Raw genomic sequence first — 22,415 nt, 5'->3', positions numbered from 1 at the left:
ATCATCATGTGTTCCCTTTCCTGTAACAGCATTCAGCATATGCTACATAACAAATAGACGTTCATTTTTGTCTTCATTCTATCATGAAGACGATGCATAGTTTCCTTGCTGCAACTTACCACAGCGAATATAATCTTTCTTAGCATAACATTGGGTTGCAATATGACCTGTTTTGCCACAGTAGTGACACACAATACCAGAGTTATTAGAACCTCTGTTCTGCCATCCACCTCTTCCTCTAAAGCTCCCCCTGCCTCTAAAGTTACCACGACCTCCTAAAACCTACATATCGCCAACTTGCTGATTCAATGTGTTTTGCTGGTTGTCACTACCACGTCTTGTACCATGGCCTCTTGAAGAAAACCTGCCACGTTCCCTTCTTGAACTAGAGTAGAAAGCTTGGAGTTGTTCACCACTTCTTTTAGATGTCTCACTCTACATGTTGATCTCTTCAGTGATCATCAGGGAGACCAACTCATCGAAATCTGGAAATGGCTTTCTGACATATATGGAAGTTACAAAAGGCTTCCAAGCCTTTTCATTGTTAAGTCCACCCAAGGTAGACGACACCAAATCATCATCATCGGGCATTGTATCAATTGCTGCCAAGGCATCTGCAATGCTCCTTACCTTCAGTACATACTCATTGATAGACATCTTCCCTTTCTTCAATGTATTCAACTCTTGCTTGAGTTGAATCTTTCGTGCCTTTGTATTTACGGAAAACATACTTTCAAGTATGGTCCAAGCTGCATATGAATTCTCTGCATTTCTGATATGTTCCAGTATATTATTGTCAATTACTGCAGACAACCAATATATGACCTTTTTGTCTTTTGCATTCCATTCCTTCCGTGCCTTTATCTCTTCTACAGTTGGAGGATCACTCACCTTCGACTCCTTTTCTTCACTTGACACAAACTCGTAGAGGCCTTTTCCAATAAGGAAGTTCGTGACACGGAACTTCCATGAAGGGTAGTTGTTTTTGTCGAGCTTCTCAATGATGGGATTTCCACTGTTCTCTACCATTATCACAAAACTAATACCAAACAACAAGCAAATCTTCTGCAACCCTCGACCTATAGTGCACAGCAATACAGCAGACAGCCTTTTTCACTGTCTGCTCAACAATACATGCAATCTGCAACCAGTTTGAAGATAAACCTTGTGTTTATTTGTTGGTAAACACCTTTAAACTTACAAATTTAAAATCTATAACCTGTGCACTTGTATACGGCAGACACAACTGAAATTGCAGGGTATCTTGAACTGTTGTCCGCAACCTTCTTGCGGCTCTAAAATGGGGCCTGAAATGACCTCGGATGGCCAAAATAACAGTGGGCAAGCCCTAAAGGGCCTATTTGCAGAATACACAGTGCTCTTCGCACATACCAAATCTCACTGCAATCTGAGATTTTTGCTCTGCCCTGCTTCTGGTACCTCCACAGGCACTGTCCAAGAGAAAGAGTGGAAGAATGGGAGAGCTTCTTACCCGTGGCTTGCTTGCTCAAACCTTGCGCACAAGGAGAAGCTCACTCAAGAGACAAGAAGAGAGATGGAGACCAAAACGTTTTCTTGCTAGTTTCTTCTTCTTTTTTCCACACTCTTTACAATGTACACAAAGTATTAGATAAGATACAACATAAAGAAAAGTGGCATACTAAGTCAAACAATGCATAACCGACTACACTAGTCGACTGGCGCTATAACTATGCCAATTGTAAATAGGTCTAACAACCTGAATATAATAAGTAATGAGTCAGTGGCCATGTGAGAGTCATAATGACCACCGATGTGCTAAGTGTAGATGTGTGGACCCATCTAACGAGGTGGTCCATCATTAATGTCCGCATGTGTTGAGCTTGTCATCTCAACACCACATGCATATCTAGACCACCTAGACCCTACATAACCCACCCAGTGAGTGATGATTCAGTCCACTATGTGGAGGAGCCGTATGAAGAGGAGCCTTATATGCACCCCTATGTATCATATGATGAAGAGGGCAATGCAATCCTTATGGATTATCAACTTGTACCGGTGATGGTGTTAGGTAGAGGTAGAAGCAAAGGATTTGGAGGGTAGACCCAAGAACCAATCTCATGTTGGACTTGCGGACACTCAGGACATATCTCCTCACGTTGCCCCAAATGAGAGTAGACTAATCGGGAAAAGGCCGACCTTAGATGCCCAAAGTATGGAATCACTTACATGTATGCCAAATTCCCTAGACAAGACCACCCTCTAGTGTGGAAAATGAGCCATTTGTACCATTGGGACTGTTTGGAGTTGAGACATTCAACTAAGAGGACACACGGGGGCCGTTGCATGTCATGACCCACACGTAGACAAAGTAGGCCAGCATATCACTACCTAGACCTAGTAACTTAGATGCAGCCTCTATCGGAAAGAAAAGTTATAGGCAAAGGAGAAAGAAAGTTGATGCAAAGATCACATTAAAGATCGAGAGTGCCACAATGTTGCCTGCTAGAAAAAAAGTGACAGATACCGAGGCAGAAACGTAAGCTCCATTTGGGGGGAGTGCAAAGGTCATGGAGTACCCCAACCCGAAGCGCCAACTTGAGGCCATCAAAAAGGTTAGAGAGTGGGTAAAATAAACCTAGGAGCACCTAAAGGATGCTGAACCCATATTGGAAGATGAGATCGATGATATCTCAAGCATAAGCACACCAGTCTCACCTCCACGACCAAAGTCGAGAGACGCAGCTGTGTTGCAAAAAATACTACTTAAACAAAGCCTACACATTACGAGCCAACAAACCAATCAGGGCAATTGACCAAGAAACATAGTGTTAAGGGAGAGGCAAGCAGCTAATGACCTTACCACACTAGTGACCACCCCAGTGACTGAGCCTAGGCTTAGATAGCATCTAACACTATGGCAGAAACTAAAGCAGTTGATTGAAGGACCAATGGAGCAAGGGGCAGCTGATCTACACGATCATGACGTAGTATCTCAGATACCCAACCTAACGTTGCACTCAACATCAAAGTCCTTACACGTTAATGCCTTTTGGGAAGGCACTGAAATGCATGTGTCTTATCAGTCCTAGCTCTAAGAGACACCACAAGAAAGGAAATTGTGGATACGAGAGCAGGAGTTAGTGTGCTGAGCCACACAGTACTCCAAAACTGGGGTAACCCACCTATTGAGAATGCTAAGTTCAACATTACCCTAGCCAATGGAATGAAAGTGCAGCCATTTGGAGTGTTAAGGAACTGACCCTTGAAGATTGCAAGAATCCAATTCTCTATTGACATTATAGTCATGAAGGGAGTGGACTATGACATCCTGTTAGGCCGTGGACCCTGGATGTGCAATGTACGGGTCATAGAAGACTGGGCCAATTGTCTGATCTTCTTAGGCAATCAAATGGAGGCAGTAAAAGTAGAGATGGATACATGGAAGACCACACCAGTCAACCTAGATTCTATCTCCACCATGCTGAAGGGTGATGCGCAAATTAGAAAATCTTACAAGCCACTGACCAAATATATCCCCTGCCCGGAGGATGAGCGAGACGGATGCATGTGCTTGCCACGATCAATCTGCCATTCTCAGATAGTGAGGGAGTACGAGAAAACTGCTAGGATAGTTGATAAGCCCAGAATCACATCCTCATTGCCAATTTGCATGATGGCCAAAAGCTCAAGCAGACAATCCAACCCTATCAAACTCCACGCCCCAAGTAACAAGCGAGAACTCCTGGAGATCCTAGAATATCTAACAAGCAAGATGGCTGGAAATCTAGTCGCTAACCTTAAACCTCTCCAAGATCTCTTGGACAAACCTAAGTGGCAATGGACCAAAGTGCATGACTTAAACTTAATATACGATTGGGCCCTAGTAACTGATGAGAATGAAATGGTAGAATATGACACTTAGGGAAGGGTGATAGATCAAATTCAAGCTAACTCCAACCTGCATAGAAAGAATGCTTTTAGAATTGAGTGAGGATTCATGTGCATGGATTTGCAATCGAGGAGCACGTAAGGGCGATTGACTATGACCAAGCAAGCATTACCCAACCAAGTGCTTCGCCAGTGCTTAGGACAGAGTCACCGTCTGAACTACAACCACCAGGTGAGACTCCCTCTTCTAACGAAGATGGAGGGTTCGATTCTGATTCAGAGGTAAGTTCAAATAGTGATCCTGAGGTGCCACAACCACCTAAGACCAGACGCACCAAAGGGGACCTACCAATCAATCTCAGGCACCGAAGCTTGAAGGAAGAACAACACAAACAGCCTAGGGATACGCAAGCTAAAGAGAAAAGGAAGTTGCAAGACCTGCCGTGACAAGGTAGTGATCTTGCAAGGAGCCAAATGAAAAGGACAAGCAAGCGAACCAACAGAAGGACCAACCAAGGTCAGGAGGTTGATCTAGCTAATTAAGGGGACACATCTCAACCTATCTTTATTGCCAATGACTTGACCAAGGAAGAGGAGGCAAGTCTCCTTGCCCTCTTGCGAGAGTACGGGGATGTCTTTGCTTGGTCCCTCGATGAGCTAAAAGGGGTAGATCCGAGTGTCGTAACTCATAATATCCCTATGACCCTTGATGCAATGCCGATCCCAAGCAGCGACTGCACCCTATGAATCCCAAGCATGCTCATGCGGTCAAGGAAGAAATTGACATGCTACTAAGGGCAGGATTCATTTACGAGATTGAGCACATGGAGTGGGTCTCACCCATAGTAATCGTATTGAAGAAGAATGGAAAGATCAAAATGTGTGTCAACTACAAGAAAGTAAGTGCTACTACTAAGAGGGACAATTATCCACTGCCATACATCAAACACATTCTTGAGAGAGTAGCAGGTAAAGAGGTCTACAGTTTTCTGAATGCCTTCTCAGGATACAATCAGGTGCAATGGCACCCTGATGATAGGCACAAGACCATGCCTTCATCGCACTGAGTGGGGCGTCTTCGCCTACATAATCATGCCTTTCAGGTTGACTAATGCACCTGTTACTTTCTAGAGGCTCATGTGCACAATATTCAAGGATATGCTTAGGAAAGAGTTAGAGGTCTTTGTTGATGACTTATGTGTTCACTCCAATTGGAAGGAACACTTAGACAAACTTCGAGTAGTCTTTCAACAATGCAAACTATACCATCTCTCATTAAACCCCTTAAAGTGCCAGTTCTAGATAAAGCACGGATGCATCCTAGGACACGTGGCGCCCAAGAACGGCATTGCCATTGACTTCTCAAAAGTTAGGGCTATTGTCGATCTTCCATCCCCAATCGATTACAAGGGAGTTCAATGCTTCTTAGGCCATATAGGATACTATTGACTATTTGTGTGAAACTATGCATTGATTGCTAGACCCCTATACAAGCTACTGATAATATTCGAGTGGACTGAGGAATGCCAATGCGCATACGAGGAATTGAAGAAGCCTCTAACCACCGCACCAATCTTAAGAGCCCCAGACTAGAACATAACCTTTCATATTCATATTGACGCTTCAAAAGTCGCAGTAGGAGCTGTGTTGTACCAACCTAGTGATCACAATCTAGACTATGTAGTGAGCTTTGCTAGCACACAACTCACAGATACATAAATAAATTACCCCACAATCAAACGGGAGGGATTGGCCATGGTGTTCGCAGTAAAGAAATTTTGGCATTATCTCTTGGCTACACCCTTCATTTTCTTCATTGACCATCAAGCCTTGCTGTATCTAGTAAATAAACCTTGCGCTACGGGACGCATAGCACGATGGTTACTTTTGCTTCTCGAATTTGACTTCTCCATTGTCATACACAAGGGAAAATAGCACTATATGGTTAATCATATGCCTCACATACCCACGTGAGAAGCTGTTGGACAGGGCATTGGAGACAAATTACCCGATGCACATCTATTCGCCTTATCTAGCAAAAGAGATTTGTTTAGAGCCAACTTGACGCCATACTGGGAAGATGACATAGTCCATGTACTTAAGCATGGACTACCTGATCGACCTATAGAAAAAGCCCAACTGAGGCAACTCATTCTCAAAATCCAACCCTATCAGTTAATGGTAGGCCAACTCTATTAGCTAGGGCAAGATGGATTGCTACGGAGATATGTGTTTGAGCACGAAATGCATGACATACTAGTGGAGATGCATGGAGGAATTGCAAGAGGACACTTCAGCGGAGATATGATAGCCTGCAAGGTGCTATAGTCTCAACTGTGGTGGTCCACACTATTCCGAGATGTGGCACGATTTGTAAAACACTGTGACAAGTGCCAATGGACCAAGGTGCCAGTTCGTAAGGACAAAATGGAGCTAAGTCCCATTATAGCATGACAACCATTTGAGAAATGGGGGATCGATTTCATTGGACCTATCAATCCCACGGCTCAATATTCCCAAGCCAAATACATTATCGTTGCCACTGATTATCTCATGAAGTGGGTGGAAGCTCGAGCCACCCTGAAGAATGACATACGAACCATTGCTAAGTTTTTATGGGAGCAAGTAATCTCTCTATTTCACTGCCCCATCGAACTTGCCAGTGATCAAGGCACACACTTTATCAATGAGGTGATCAGTCATCTCCTATCCACCTTCCCGATCATCCATAAAAAATACTCACCCTACTACTCTCAGGCAAATGGCCAAGCGGAATCAACAAATAAGATCCTGGTAAATGTCCTGACCAAGGTAGTCTCTACCTCACACAACGACTAGGATAACAAGCTAATGGCAGCCTTATGGGCCTATCGAGCAGTCTATAAAGCGGTTGTGGGACAAAACCCCCTTCAAGTTGACCTACGTAATAGAGGCCATTCTACCTATAGAGTTCTTCGTAACTAGCTTAAGAATCACCATTCAAGAGAGATGGCAGGGGAAGGAAGCCTGGACAAGATGTCTAGTTGAGCTAGAACACTTATCAAAAACTCAGCTTCTAGCCACCCATGCGTTGATTTGTGAAAAGGCATGATGCAAGAGCCGGTTTGATAAGCACATCAACCAGTGAGATTTCAAATAGGGTGGCCTAGTACTGTTGTACTCGGTCAAGGGTCATAAGCAGAAAATGAAGTTTAGGGGGTTAGGACCTTCCAAAATTTGCATCATAAGCCAACCGGAAATGTGGAACTAGAAACCCTAGAAGGTGAAAACATAGGCTTCTTTAATGACAGTCGCATAAAGAAGTACTATCCCCCCATGCATCCACTTCACAAACCCCCGATGCTAGAAGCCTGTATCAATATACAAGTAGCTACCATTATGGCAATTGAAGATGAGGATAAGGAAGCCGTAGCTCCGGCTTACCTGCGCATGACCATTACAGCCTAGTAGATACATGCCATTGAGGCATTGATCGATGAGGGCATTGACTTTAATATCTTGACTCACGATCATTGGACTCAAATCAACAAATCACAGTTACAGCCCACTAAAGCCAAACTCAGCCCATTTGGAGGCTGATCATATGCACTTCTATCGATTCTGAAAGCTTGCCCATAGCCTTTTATATGTTGCCAAACACGAAAGATGTAGGCACGAAATCACTATTAGGAAAAACCTTTAAGAAGCATCTTTCGTGTCAAACATGAAAGATGCAGGCACGGAATCACTATTAGGAAAAACCTTTAAGAAGCAGGCTCACTGTAATGTAGACTACCATTCATAGCCTATTCACCTAGCCATCCGCAATGTATGAATCGTCACAACCTTCAGCAAGGCCCGTGTGACTCCATCACAGTAGTCCACAAAGCCACCGATAGAGAAACGCACCATCAAGCCTAAGGAGGGGGTTGTGATTTGTCACACCCCACCAAACCTCACCACCACCAAAAAGCCGACCACAAAGCTAAAGCCCTTGAACACCAGTTCAAACGGGTACCAAAACATCCAAGACCACCGCCTAGGAGCACCCAACCACAAACTCGCAAGGCTAGAAAGCTTCCCTTGAAACCTAGGAGGCCCAGAAGAAACTATAGGCATTGACGAATGGTCAAACCGTGATGGGTGCCCAAGACCTTGTTGTAAGTGAAAGGCTATTACGAGGGTAGTATTTGGATTTGGGTACCTAAAGCCAAGACTACCAATGACATTACTCAAATGCCACTCTCAAACTTCACCACACGAAGCATCAAGACGAATCAAGCGTTAGCGTTACTAAAGCCTCTGGCTCCATTGCCCTTCCAGAACCTAAACCCATCAAGACTCAACAAGTCTATTAATCAAAACCACAGCCCACTACTCCTAAACTGCCTCAATCTTGCCCTGCTAGTACCCCAACTGCCACCCAAGCATCTGGCAATGCGTCACCCACCGCATGGGCCACCCCTAGTGCACTAATGCTAGAACTACAACTAGAGTTGCACCCGACAGCTATTGAACTATCCAGCCAACCAAACCTCACCCACATGCTGGTCTTAGACCCTCTTACCCCCAGTGGAGATCCATTCTAACCTTGGCTGTCGACTTACCTGAGAATACAGGTAACGACTTGGTTGCATGCCTTAGATGCTTGGATGCCACGCTTACCATGCTTGCTAAAAGTTACGATCGGTTGGACTTAGGTCCTTTAGACGAGCCTTTAGCAAACATAAGTGCGAATGCTACCTTGCTCATGGGAGGAATTTAAATTCGTATTTGTCAAAACCTCCCAGGCAGGTCAAGGAACTCATTGCCACTGAACTCTCCATTAAACAAGCACGCAAAAAATGCCTGATCACATCTTATGTCAAGAGCAAAATCCTTGCCATGGACCAAGAAATTCAGAAGTTGAAGCAGTTTGCTACCAATGACTCCTCTTTCTTACACAAATGGTATGCTCTTCAACTTTAGTGGGAATAAGAAGGATGCCAAATCATGACCAATACTGAGCAGCAACACGCCATTAAGATCTCCGAGTATGATCCCACTTATGTAGCTCCTACCTCTTTTAGGGTATTGGCCATCACTCGCAATCGGTCATTGGAAGATCATGTCATGAGCCACCCTTACCTAGATCAAGTCCTTACTGAAGAAGAGCTACACATTGCTAGCAAGATTGACTCTGATGACCTTATCACTGATGTCCTCACCTATATTATACACATAGGTACCAAACCTCTCAATATGGACCGCCTTGCTCAATTGGAATATAACCCACAATTCTATGCTTGGCTTCTGCAATGTAATTTCCCGCCCACATGCACTTAAATGGCCTTGGCCCTTCACTCTCCAATCCTAGGAAGGATTCAAATCATTCGCAGGGGAGGGAGGGGGTAAGGTGGAAAGGAAACAAAACAAGCATAAAAAGAAACTGGAAAAGAAGAAAACGAACATGCCTTGAACGTCAATCAATGTCTAAATGACAAGACTGTGGAAAAAATTATCATGGATATTTTTAAATCGTGTGGATTGCTTGAAGTGGATACTTTACTCTATACTTAAGTATTTCACATTCTTAAGAGCTTTCATGCATGTTTTATCTACCTCCTTGTGGAAGTTGACTCAAGAAAACTAATGGTGAGCCATGATATATGACAAGAACCTAAAATGCTAGGGCAAGATAAAGGTGGTAAGCTCTCATTCAAGGAGGAAGAGCAAGCAAAGTATGGCTTGACGGTAGAAACAAGGGGTTATAGCTAGTTCATGTTCAAGCACACCCTAAACCTAGAAGACTCCATCATGGAGGACTCCGCCGTAAGACAACTCGTGGATCAGTGCCGCCTACACAAGTATGTAGAGAAGGTCGGATTACAGCAATGTGCACAATTTTTTATAAGCTTCAATGCTGAAAGAAACTGGTGACGATAAGAAAAGGAGAAGAAGCCTGCCAAGTAGAGGTGGAATTAAGCCCTACGTGTTGAGATATCGAGCTCCACTCGTGATACGCCAGGGTGACTGTTGTGTATTTATGTCACCGACTTGTCAGTTGCAGACGCGGTTGGTACACCGCCCATGAATAATAGCTAGATGACATCTATCCTTATCTACTCTAGTTCGTGGCTCAGTTAGTATGCCACGTTAGTTAGTTGTCTTTGGTTTGAGACCCATACATAGGGTTCTTCTATTTCTTTGTATGCGAGTTCTTTGGCTTACACAACTAAGAAGAGGAAAACTGTTTTCAGTCTCCACCTTTGTGTGTATTCCCCCATTGTGCAAGCAAGAAAGCTACAAGTGAGACTCCTTCCTTCTCTCCCACAATCTTGACATGGTATCAGAGCCTTGTTCGTGGTAAGGAGCTCAAGAAAGCAAGCCAAGCTCGCGGTGTTCTGGTAAGAAGAGCAGTGTTGCTTTCATTTTTTGTTTTGGGAGTAGATCTCTGCAGGTAGCACAGCAAGAAATTGCAAGAGAGCACTGTCTCAGGTTGAGACGCCCTTCGCGGTGAAGCAAGAGGGCAGTATATGCTGCGGGTAAGGGCTTTAGCCCTTGGCGACCTTGTTTTTTTGATTTGAGGCCATTTCGGGGCCTGTTTTGGAGGCGGAAGTTTTCTGCACGCACTCAGGAAAACGCCCAGTTTTATGCTGTGCGACCACTGTTCTACAGGTCGGTGAAAAGTTGCTGTAGAAATTGCATCGTATGCTTGTGTGCATAGACATTGGGAGTTACAGAATCATCCTTGTTGCCTGTTGATGCAAAATCGTCACTAGGAAGTGACTGTGTCGTCAAATACCACTTTCGTCAGTTTTGCAGATTAGCCCTTGTGAGGCTGAAGCTGTGTTCTTTGCAGTGACAGAACTTTTTGCAATGTTCTGTAATGGCGTCTGATTCTCTCTCACAGATTGTCACTGAAAAGCTTGACAAGAACAACTTCCAGGCATGGAAGTTTAGAATGACGAATTTCCTTATGGGAAAAGGATATTGGGAATTTGTTGCAGGAAATGAAGAAGAACCAGTTCTTCCTGATGTTCCCAATCAACAGCAAATGCAGGCATTTAAAGCATGGCATGAGAGAGCCAGGAAAGTTATGTATTGGCTGTCTATTAGTATTTCAGACTCTATGATTGTGCATATTCAGGATGCAAGTACGCCAAAGGAGGCATGGGATACTTTGTTAAAAATGTATAGCACAAATACTCAAGCCAGGAAAATGCAGCTCAAGCAAGAGTTGCATAATGTGCAAAGAGAAAATATGAGCATCAATGACTACCACATGAAGGTGAAGAAGATTGCAGATGCACTTGCTTCCATTGGGTCGCCAGTGGAAGATGATGATTTAGTTTCTGTGACCTTGAATGGTCTAGGAAAGGATTATGCGCAGTTTCGGACATCCATTTCCGTCTGTGAAAGATTTCCTGACTTTGAGGAGTTGATTGCTCTTCTAATTTCTAAGGAGCAGAGAAATGGTGGTGCATCTTCTTCGGGAGGAACTTCAAAAGAAGCTGTCTTCTACTCAAATGCTGGAAGAGGTAGAGGTAGAGGTAGAGGAGGCCGATCTGGAGGCCGTGGTAGAAATCAGAATATGCAGCAAACTCAAGAAAACTAGTCCTATGAAGGAGGATGTGGTAACTCTAGAGGCAGGGGGAGCCAAAGAGGTCGTGGTGGATGGCAAAGAGGTCAAAATGCAAACATTAATGTTGAATGCTACTACTGTGGTAAAATGGGTCATATGGCTAAAGACTGCTATAAAAAGCAGAATGACATCATGAATGGAAAACTGCAACAAGGGAATTATGCATCTTCTAGTAGACAGGGTGATGACAGAAATGAGCATTTGTTCATGGTGCAGCACATGAATAATTCTGTGACAAGTGCAGAAGAAAGCAATGATGTATGGTATGTTGACTCAGGTGCATCAAACCACATGACAGGTCATGTAGAATGGATGGAGGATGCAAGGAAAATGGAAAAACCAGGATTTGTGGAGACTGGTGATGATACTGCACATCCTATTGTGCAGATTGGAAAAATTCCTTTGTCTATGCAGGATGGGAAAAAGAAATACCTGTCCGATGTATTTCATGTCCCGAATATCACCAAGAATCTAGTTTCTGTTGGTCAAATGGTTGAACAGGGCTTGCAGGTTAGATTTAATCCTCATGGATGCTTTGTTGAGGATATGAAAAATAAAGGTCGCTTGATAGCAAAAGGAAAGAAGAAGGGCAGAATGTTTACGTTGGATGCAGACATGTCTGAATTGAGTGCAGCAATGTTTGCAGATGGGACCGGTGTAGTTGTAGATATTGATATCTGGCATAAACGCATTGGTCATGTTAATGTACAACGACTTAAATTAATGCAGGCCCAAAATATTGTTGCAGGATTGCCCAAATTCAAGGTTGCAGAAATGCATAAGATATGTGAAGCCTGTCAATTTGGAAAACAGGCAAGGAAACCATTTCCTAGACATGTTCAAGAGAGTAAGAAGCCATTGGAATTAATCCACTCTGATGTGTGGACTACTAAAGCTGCATCTCTTGGAGGTTGTCATTATTTTGTCACTTTTATTGATGACTATAGCAGAAAAGTTTGGGTGTATTTTATGAAAAAGAAAAGTGAAGTTTTTGGGCATTTCAAAACTCTTAAAGCTATGGTTGAAAAAGAAACATGTTTGCAAATAAAATGCCTAAGGTCAGATGGAGGGGGAGAGTACCTCTCAAATGAGTTTGCAAGGTTCCTGCAGGAGCATGGCATAAAGCAGCAATATTCATGCAGTCATACCCCACAACAAAATGGAATTGCAGAAAGGAAAAATAGGCATATTGGAGAGGTATCTCGTGCCATGCTTAATGAAAAAGACTTGCCAGATTTTTATTGGGATGAAGCAGTTGCTACAGCAGTCTACATAATGAACAGGACTCCCACTGCAGCGATACATGGAATGACTCTAGAGGAGAGGTATACTGGTAGAAAACTAGATATTTCTCATTTGAAAATTTTTGGCTGCATTGCCTATGTACATGTGCCAGATGAGTTGAGATCCAAGTTGGATCCAAAAGCTAAGAAGTGCATCTTTATTGGTTACTCTCTGCAGCAAAAAGGGTATAGATGCTATAACCCTTCTACTCGGAAGTTTACAGTGAGCAGAGATGTTGTTTTTGATGAGATGAGTAGCTGGTATAAACCAGTAAATGTGATTGATGATGTAGATGCACAAAACAGTAATGCTGCATAGAATTCACAACAGCAGTCACAAAATATTAGTGGACCTGGAGCATCCTCTAGCAGTGATTCACATTCTTTGCCATGGACAGGCAGATTGAGATCAGGAGAATCTTCTCAAGGCAGTGCAAATAGTGGTATGCAGGTGTCACGAAAAGGAAAAGAGAAGGTAGATCAGCCCATGGTTGATGTGAATGCAGGTCACTCTTATGTGGATGGTGAATCCAGTGGCTCAGAACAGAGCATTGATGATGAGTTGGGTATTCCTTCTATTGTTACACCTGGAGTAAGGAAGACCAGGGATGTTTTGAGAGCACCTGGGAGTGAACCTACTTTGCGCAGGTCAACCAAAGTTAGGTATCCTGTGGATAGGCTGAAATATGATGGATTTACAGCCATTCACTATGCATATATGGTCAAAGTGATACATGAACCAGAACCCACTTCTTTTGAGCAAGCCATGGGAAAAGAAAAATGGGAGAAAGCCATGGATGAAGAAATGGATGCCTTGGAAGCAAATGCTACATGGGAATTGGTACCTTTGCCTAAAGGTAAGAATGCAATTGGCTGTAAGTGGGTTTATAAGGTGAAGCACAATGCAGATGGTTCTGTGAACAGATACAAGGCAAGATTAGTAGTCAAGGGGTATGCACAAACATATGGCATTGACTATGAAGAAACATTCAGTCCAGTTGCAAGGATGGCAACTGTAAGAGCAGTCATTGCTATGGCTGCATCAAAGGGATGGTCTTTACATCAGATGGATGTAAAGAATGCCTTCTTGCATGGTGATTTGCAAGAAGAGGTCTATATGGAGCAGCCACCAGGTTATGTGCATGTTGTTCATCCTGAGTTTGTTTGCAGGTTGAAGAAAGCCTTGTATGGCTTGAAGCAAGCACCTAGAGCATGGTCTGACAAGATAGGGCAGTATCTTATCACTATTGGCTTTCAGATTTCCAAGGCAGATTTCTCACTTTATGTGAGAAAAATAGAGAAAGGTATTATGCTGCTTGTCATTTATGTTGATGATTTGATTATGACAGGTGACAGTGATGAAGATATCCTTCATGTGAAAATGCTATTGAAGCAAAAGTTTGAGATGAAGGATTTGGGAGAGCTGCGTTATTTCTTGGGCATTGAGGTGATTAGATCACCAAGTGGGATACAGCTCTTGCAGAGGCAGTATGGATTGGACATGCTGTCCAAATATGGGATGACAGGCTGTAAGCCTATTTCAGTTCCTTTGGAGCAGAATGTGAAGCTGAGCGCAGATGCAGGTGAGTTTCTGGAAGACCCTACTATGTACAGATGTATAGTAGGAAGCTTGATTTATATGACTATTACCAGGCCAGATTTGAGCTATGATGTTGGATTGGTAAGTTAGTTTATGCATGCTCCAAGGAAACCGCATTTGGATGCGGCTAGACGCATACTCAGGTATGTGAAGTCCACATTGCAATATGGACTATTTTATGAGACTGGGGTACAGATACAGTTGCATGGATACACTGATGCTGATTGGGCTGGTAGTATTTCTGATAGACGATCTACCAGTGGGTATGTGTTCTCTTTTGGGAGTGCTGCAGTCACTTGGAGCAGTAAGAAACAGCCTACAGTTGCCTTGTCGAGCACAAAGGCTGAGTACAGGGGTGCAGCAATGGCTGCATGTGAGGTAGCTTGGTTGCATAAGCTACTTTATGATATTCATCAGCCTACAGATGGGCCAGTTGTCATTTATTGTGACAATATGAGCAGTATACACTTGGCAAATAACCCAGTCTATCATGCTAGAACAAAGCACATTGAGGTGCATTATCACTATGTGCGGGAGAGGGTTTTACTAGGTCTTATTGATCTAGTTTATGTCAGCACAGAGGATCAGGTAGCTGACATATTTACGAAGCCATTGGGCGCAGAGAAGCTGCGCAAGTTCAGAGACCTGCTTGGTGTGCAGGAATTGGGATTGAGATCGAGGGGGAGTGTTGAGATATCGAGCTCCACTCGTGATACGCCAGGGTGACCGTTGTGTATTTATGTCACCGACTTGTCAGTTGCAGACGCGGTTGGTACACCGCCCATGAATAATAGCTAGATGACAGCTATCCTTATCTACTCTAGTTCGTGGCTCAGTTAGTATGCCACGTTAGTTAGTTGTCTTTGGTTTGAGACCCATATATAGGGTTCTTCTATTTCTTTGTATGCGAGTTCTTTGGCTTACACAACTAAGAAGAGGAAAACTGTTTTCAGCCTCCACCTTTGTGTGTATTCCCCCATTGTGCAAGCAAGAAAGCTACAAGTGAGACTCCTTCCTTCTCTCCCACAATCTTGACACTACGATGGTGGAGAAGGTCATGGGTTTAGCCAGCAGGACTGAGAAATGCCCAAGGAGGGATGTGTATAACATGCTGGGGATGAGCAAGGCTGTCGTGTGCATGGTGAATGGGATAATCTTGGCGGAAATCCCAAACCTTGAAATCAAAATGCGGGCAAAGATAATTCATGCCCGCTTCTCCAGTCAAAGATACAATGCCCTTATGAGCAGAATCGAGGTACCATTGCTGGAAAGCATTGTGGCTAGATTCCCAAATGAGGTGGATTGGAATGCCTTTGTGCGAAAGACCATCAAAAACTTAGCCACACGCGCAGCAACAACAGGCGGGGAGTCCTCGGTCTCCACAGCGAGGTCATCCAGGAAAAATTCCTCCTCCAAGGCATCCACCATCAGGTTTGGTGGAGTACTAATGGCCATCATCTAAGAGGCCCTGAAGGATGCAGAAAATCCTTGGTCACACATGCAGCAGCAACAAGTGGGGAGTCCTCGACCTCCACAGCGAGGTCATCCAAGAAAAAGTCCTCCTCCAAGGCATCCACCATCAGGTTCAGTGGAGTACTAATGGCCATCATCTAAGAGTCCGTGAAGGATGTAGAAGGAGGTGAAAAGGAAGTGGGGGAGACCCCTAACTGATTGCCACACCCCGAACATGAGCAGTCCTGTGAGATGACTATAAATGATAGGGAAGAGCAAGAGACACAGTCTGGCCAGTCCAAGTGCCGAAGAAGACAACTTCATCGAAGCCACAAAAAGAAATGAAAGAATGAATGACAAAGGGGGAATGGGCCAAGCTAAAGAGGGCCTAAAGAGAGTCCAAGAGGGCCGAAGAAGAGAGAAATAGAAAAGCAGAGGAAGAGGTGGAAGAGTTGAGGAGAAAGAAAGATGAAGACATAGCCGAGGCCATGCATAGGTCAGTGGAGGAGACCTTAGGTGTAGAAGAGCTAGCCACCATGAGCCCCCAGAGGAAAGGAGAGCCAAGCAGCAGCACCAGGGCCTCAGAGGTTGAAGTAGTCCTGATAATATCAGGGAAGGGCAAGGCCCCAATGCACCCCCTCCCATCAATCTTCATGTCCCACGCCATGACCACCTCAACTGCCCAAGACACTGCAGCTGCCATGGGACACTAGCAAGTTAATGTCCATGATGCAGTTTTTGGTAATGAAGATGCATGAGATAGCTCCATATTCGGGAGCAAGGGTCCCCACTGCAGGAGCTAAAAAACTGTAGCTACAACGAACGCCGAGTCAAGGCAGGATCCCAAGAGGCTGAAGTTAGAGGTCTCCATGACTACAACATCCCCCACGACGCCCATGGCCACAACATACGATGAGTATGTCAAAGAGCTTTTAGCACAACTAGAAAAGGCCAAGAAGGAGAAGAGAGCCACAGCAACCGAGCTCGAGATTGAAAGAGAAGCCTCAGCAGCACTCAGGTTGGAAGCAACCAGCCAAGCATCAACGAGATATCTGAGAGCTAAAAGAGCAACTCGAAGCTAAGGAAGGAGAAGAAGGAAAGTGGGAAGCAAGGTTGGCAGAGGAGAAACAGAACCTCGTGAGCATGCAACGACTTAATGAGGAGCTAGAAAAGTTGTATGAAGAGCTACAAGGAGATATGAAAAACATCCTAGAGGCTACACAGGGGATAGAGGCAGTAAGAGAAGAAAGGGCACAAAGATATCAAAAAGAAATAGAAGACTTGAAGAAGAGGATTGCCCTAGATTTGAAGGAAAAGGAGAGACTAGAAAGGGAAATCAAATGCTTGGAGAAAGAGAAAGAAGAAGCCATCCAAGAAGCAACCCAAGGGCTGCAGGAGGAGCTAGAGAACCTAGAACATGAGGTGGAGGAGATAAAAACCATGCCTGAAATTGAAAGACAACGGCAGAAAGGAAGCCAAGAAGCCCACGTGTAGAAGAATGAAGACCTATCCAAAAGGCTGTCAGAAACTTCCATGCAGCTCTCCGTGGTGCAACAAGCCAAGGATATAGCCGAGGAGCAACTGAACCGCTGGAACAAGGAAAAAACACACATGTTGGAAGTATGGAATGAACAACAACATGTGGTAGTGATGTTATCTCAAAGCATGGAGAAGGGAAAGGACGAATTAAAAGATAGCCAAACAATGGGAAGAGCACAACTTCAAACAGGTGTAAGAACTTGCTGAGCACTTGGCCATAGCTGAATGCGAGTGGGTGTTGGCAAAGGCCAAAACTGAAGCCGCAAAAGAAAGTTTAGAGGTGCAACGGCAAGCCAGTGCTCCATGTAACAAAGTGAACAGCAAGGATTCTGTGGAGAGGACGAGAAGGAAGTTAGAAATGACCACCAGAGCCCTAAAGTATGGCATGCAAGAGCATGCTCTCCCAACAGGCACCAGCCTAACAAGAAAATAACAATGCCATTATTTGAGGCAAGCCGGCTTCTCCACCAATGAGCTAGGTTTTGAAGAGCACGAGCAGTCGCATCCACCCCCAGCTCTCTGACCCCACAAGAGCAACTACTAGAGGAAGGGCCGAACTTCAAGCAGGAGCTAGGAGAATAGCAAGAGGCCCGAGAGCTTAGCCCACCACTGCCAGATGTACCTCAGGAAGATCCAGAAGGCAAGTATCTAAGCCCATCATTGCAGCTAAGAGAAGAAGACCGGAATTGGTGTATCAAGCACATTAGAGAGCTAGAGCGCAACCTGAACAGTTTCTTGGAGAGCCCTTCACAATATGAGGATTGCTATCTCGTCAAGTGGCCCCAGGAACTGAGTATTTAGAAGCGAGGAGAACTCCAAACCCGGCCCTTTGAGCTATAATTCGAATGGCCAACAACTTAGCAAATCGATGGGTTGAGGAGCAAAGCATAGTTAAAACTTGATGGAGTTGAGATGTCTCGGATTACTGGCACAAGACAAGGTGTACCAGATTCCCAAGATGGTCCAAAGCTATGAGGCACAACCCAAGTAGCGGAGAAGGATCTGGGATACGAACCTTGATGCATGGATGGCATTCTGCGGCACACTCCCTAAAGAAAGAAATGATCCTATCTACATGCCCTACCCTCACAAGCATGGAGTGGATTACAATAGGGAGGAGCATGATAGGTATGATAGTTCCAAGATCTACAATGCCACCAATGCAGAGAATCCTGAGGAGTGCCTAACCTTCAAGGTAGAAGAAACCGTCCTTCAATCACGCGCTTCCTCGATGATCTCTCATCTTGTCCAGACCCCGCTTTCATCACAACTTGTAATTATTTTAGGACCATTAGGTTTCTACTAAAGCAAAATCCAGGCTGAGGAGGCCCACCTCCCTCCACTCTTTTTTGACCTCAACTTAGGAATAGATAGTTGTGCCATGGCCCGATGAGGGCTACATTGTTACCCTCATTTCGTATGAAGGTACTCAAAGACATGAACGATAGTTAATTTACGAGGTGTGGACACCCCTTTTTGTCAACCACACCTCTAAACGTCAGGGATAATCTCAAGAGCTACATGCAAAACCGTATCTTTTTTAGCAAATCCCTTAGGCCACCCCACAAGGCATCATCAAAAGAGGATTGGGGTACACCCTAAGAGCACCCATGTATCTATGATGATAATTGTGTTTATCTATCCAAAAAAAAAAGAGGAAAAGAAAGAAAAAGAAACGGAAGAGACTAAGTTCCTAAAATCATTCGAATGCCACAATCACTACACTTAGGATTTTTTACCTAGCCCCATTCTCCACTTCACGATTAGAGCAGCTCAAGGGCAAGAGTTCCATGCTTGACTTCCTAAGCCGTGCATCGCATCTATAATGATGCACGAACTAGGTCCTCAAGTTTGGGACAACACCACAGGTTTTTGCTTGAGGCTCGACCCACCTCCCATTTCCATAAACACCTGCACCATACACTACACGGAGAGGTAGACACACCCCTTAGAAAGTGCACAACCTTGTCTTGTAGGTTAAGATCATGTCGTATCGACCTCACAGGGCACAAAGAGGGATCCGTCCAACACCATCTTCAATTTTAAGGACAAATCCATCCATTAGCCATTCTCCAAGAAGGGTCCATTCAACATCATCTTCAATTTCAAAGGGCGGATCCATCCACCATCAACATCACTGCCCAACACCATCTTTAATTCCCAAGGGTAGATCCATCCAACACCATCCTCAACAAGGGCCTATATACGAACCCAAAAAGCCATCTGGCTACACCCACCCCATCTTCAAGATACTACCCATCAGTGCCATGGGACTGGCACTCAGTTAGGAGGGAGATAATGTTAACCTCACCATAGGAAAAAGCATGAAAAAAAAGAAGAAAAAGCACAAGTCGGGAAGCTGAAAGAGGCAGCCCAAAAGGAAATCAGACCTGAAAGAGCCCAAAAGTGCATGCATGGCCACAAGAATTCAAAGGCGCAGTCATTGGAGCCCAAAAAGAGCTAAAAAAGAGAAGGCACACCTTTGAATGTAAAGGTGTAGCCAATATCCTTGTAAAAGAGTGCCATGCTCCCTCCTGTGCAAATTGTAAGGATAGACGAGCGGTAGAAAGGAAGCTAGGAAGATATGAGAATAATAGAAAAAAGGGCCTAGGCCAGCCATGTAAAAGAGGGGATGACCACTCAAAAGGTATAAGGGTTTTGTAAATAAAATTGAAAAATGAATGAGGAGCTCATTCTTTGTTGTGTGGCAAAGTGGACTCATCTCTTTCTCTTCTTCTCTCCTTGCTTGCTTGTGTGTGCTTGAGAGAGGGAGTGTGAGAGTGTGAGGGAGTGATTGAGTGTGTGAGGGTGAGGGATCAAGGAGAAGAAGCTCTCCATCATCTCCTCTCTTCTTCTCTTCTCTTCTCTTCTCTTGTCTCGTGCGTGGCTATGAAGGATGGAGCTTGAAGGTGGAGACTTGAGGTTACTTGAGCTTGCATCAAGAATCATGGAGCTACCAGTGTGCACGAGGGAGGAGGGTACTCAATCGGGCATCGAGGTAAGTTCACTACACTCGTAGAGAGAGATAGCACATCGGCCATGTGAGAGGTAGCCATTAGTGTTCAGCTTTAAACGCTTGAACCAATAAGCGGCCCGTGGGTCTTGGCGGTTGAGAGTGAGCTTAGTGTCGCCTCTACAGCAGTACTTGGGTTGGTGCTTCTAGTTTGTTAGGTCTGGCTTTGCCATTTGGCATGAGACTCCATGCTTGTTTCCCTTTATCTGCACTTTGATTGATGAGTCGCATTCTTTCACAGGGTACTCTAATGCCCTCTCCTTGCATATCTAGCATCATTTCATTAACTCCTTTTCCAAACATTGCAATGATATACTTGTCATAGAACTTCAAGCCTATGACTTCAAAATCGTCCATGGGAAGGACTAAGAAATTAAGTCAACACCTAATGAAACTTAATGTGTAGAAAAAAATGGAGGTGGCAACCCCCCCATCATTCGAGTGCACTCAGACGATGTGGGGGCTACCACCCCCCTTTTCTTCTACACACCTTGATAACTTCTAATGAACCTTACTGTGTAGAAAAAAAGGGGGTGGCAGCCCCCCATCATTCGATCGCACTCGGATTCCTGCTTCTACTTGCACTCCAAAGACCTGTTTGACTTCATTGGCTTCTCCTTATGCAAAGATTACTATTAACCATTCTAGGGCCTTAGAAAATTTGAGTCCATGTTTGGTTGTACAATCTGGTGTGATAAAGTTGTGGGTGGTTCCTATGTCTACCATGATTGCTTGATCACCTTCACTCACTCTACCTTTGAGGTATAAGTGTTGTACTGCTACTATGCGGGCCGCCATGCACTGGGGGTGAGCACTAACTCTCCCCATCCTTGGGTGGTCTAGGCTCTCTCCACTTCTACTAGGGATTTCATGGATGCGCAGGGGTTGTGATTCCTCTTCTCCAAAAGCACTAGTAACTGCTATCCTAGACCCATTTGTTGAGGATGTGCCATCCATAGGGCATCTATTTTGATAGTGGGGTTCCCCACACTTGAAACATCTAATCCTTGTTGTTGAGGCTTGGGGTCTCCACCATGATGTATTTGATCTAGCAAACCCATATGATGCACTTGGAGTTGGTCTGTAGTGGTTGTTTCCCCATTGCCCAATTGCTCCTCTTGGCACCAAGGCTTATTGTGATGCGGTTCCTGAGACTTAAGCCTGAATCTCTGGGAAGGGGCCTCTAGGGTTATTGGGTCTCGGGGTCCAAGAGTTGGTGGTGAGATTGGTGTTGAATCTGGTTTGGTTCTCTGGGGCTGTCCATCTCCCTTCTAGGTTGACTAGTCTTTCAGCCATCCACATGGCCTCGGCTAATTGGTTGGCTCCTGTCTTTCCAGGTCTCTCCTGGCCCATTCTTGCATGCCAAATAAAAATCCATGTAACTTAGTGTCAATGTCCGTATTGGGTAGCTGCAGCATCAACTGTCTATACTTGCTAACATACTCTTTCATCTTTCCTTGTGTTTGCTTGAGATTTCTCTACTCATCTCTAACTTTGAATTTCTCCATCTTTGGGATGAAGTAGTCTTTGAGTTCCTCTTGGAGTTTTTCCCATGGAAAGATAGTGTGTCCTTGCTCCTATTCCAACAGGTACTAGCTCTACCAACGTCCTCCTCTAAGTAGATGGATGCCACTTCTCCCTTCTTGTCTTGAGTGATCCTAGCATACTTCAAGTATCTATCTACCTGCATAATCCACTTCTTTAAAATCAACCCATCTCTCTCTCTCCTTTGTACTTGGTGGGTTGGGGCATTTTGAACTTGTCATAGTCGTCTTCTGAAATCTCACTCTCTCCTCTTCTTCCTTTTTGTTTTGTCTTTCGTCTTTCTTCTTGTCCTTCTTCTTGCTTCTTACTTCAACTACCTTCTCCTTGTCTTTCCTTGTGTCCTGAGCTCTCCTAGATGTCTTCTCTCTAACTAACATATCTGCCAATCTATCTATCTCTTCTTGCAATTTGTCTTTTCTCATTTTCTTGTTGTTGTATCATCCATGCTCTGTAACTGTGCTCCACTTCTAGTTTTCTTCTCTTTTCCTCTTCTTCTTCTTCCTTCAT

This window comes from Lygodium microphyllum, chromosome 17 (genome assembly GCF_053477565.2).
Source record: "Lygodium microphyllum isolate KBCC chromosome 17, Lygodium_microphyllum_v1.1.10, whole genome shotgun sequence".
Taxonomy (NCBI): domain Eukaryota; kingdom Viridiplantae; phylum Streptophyta; class Polypodiopsida; order Schizaeales; family Lygodiaceae; genus Lygodium; species Lygodium microphyllum.
The sequence above is the reverse complement of the archived record's forward strand: the minus strand, read 5'-3'. Positions refer to the sequence as shown.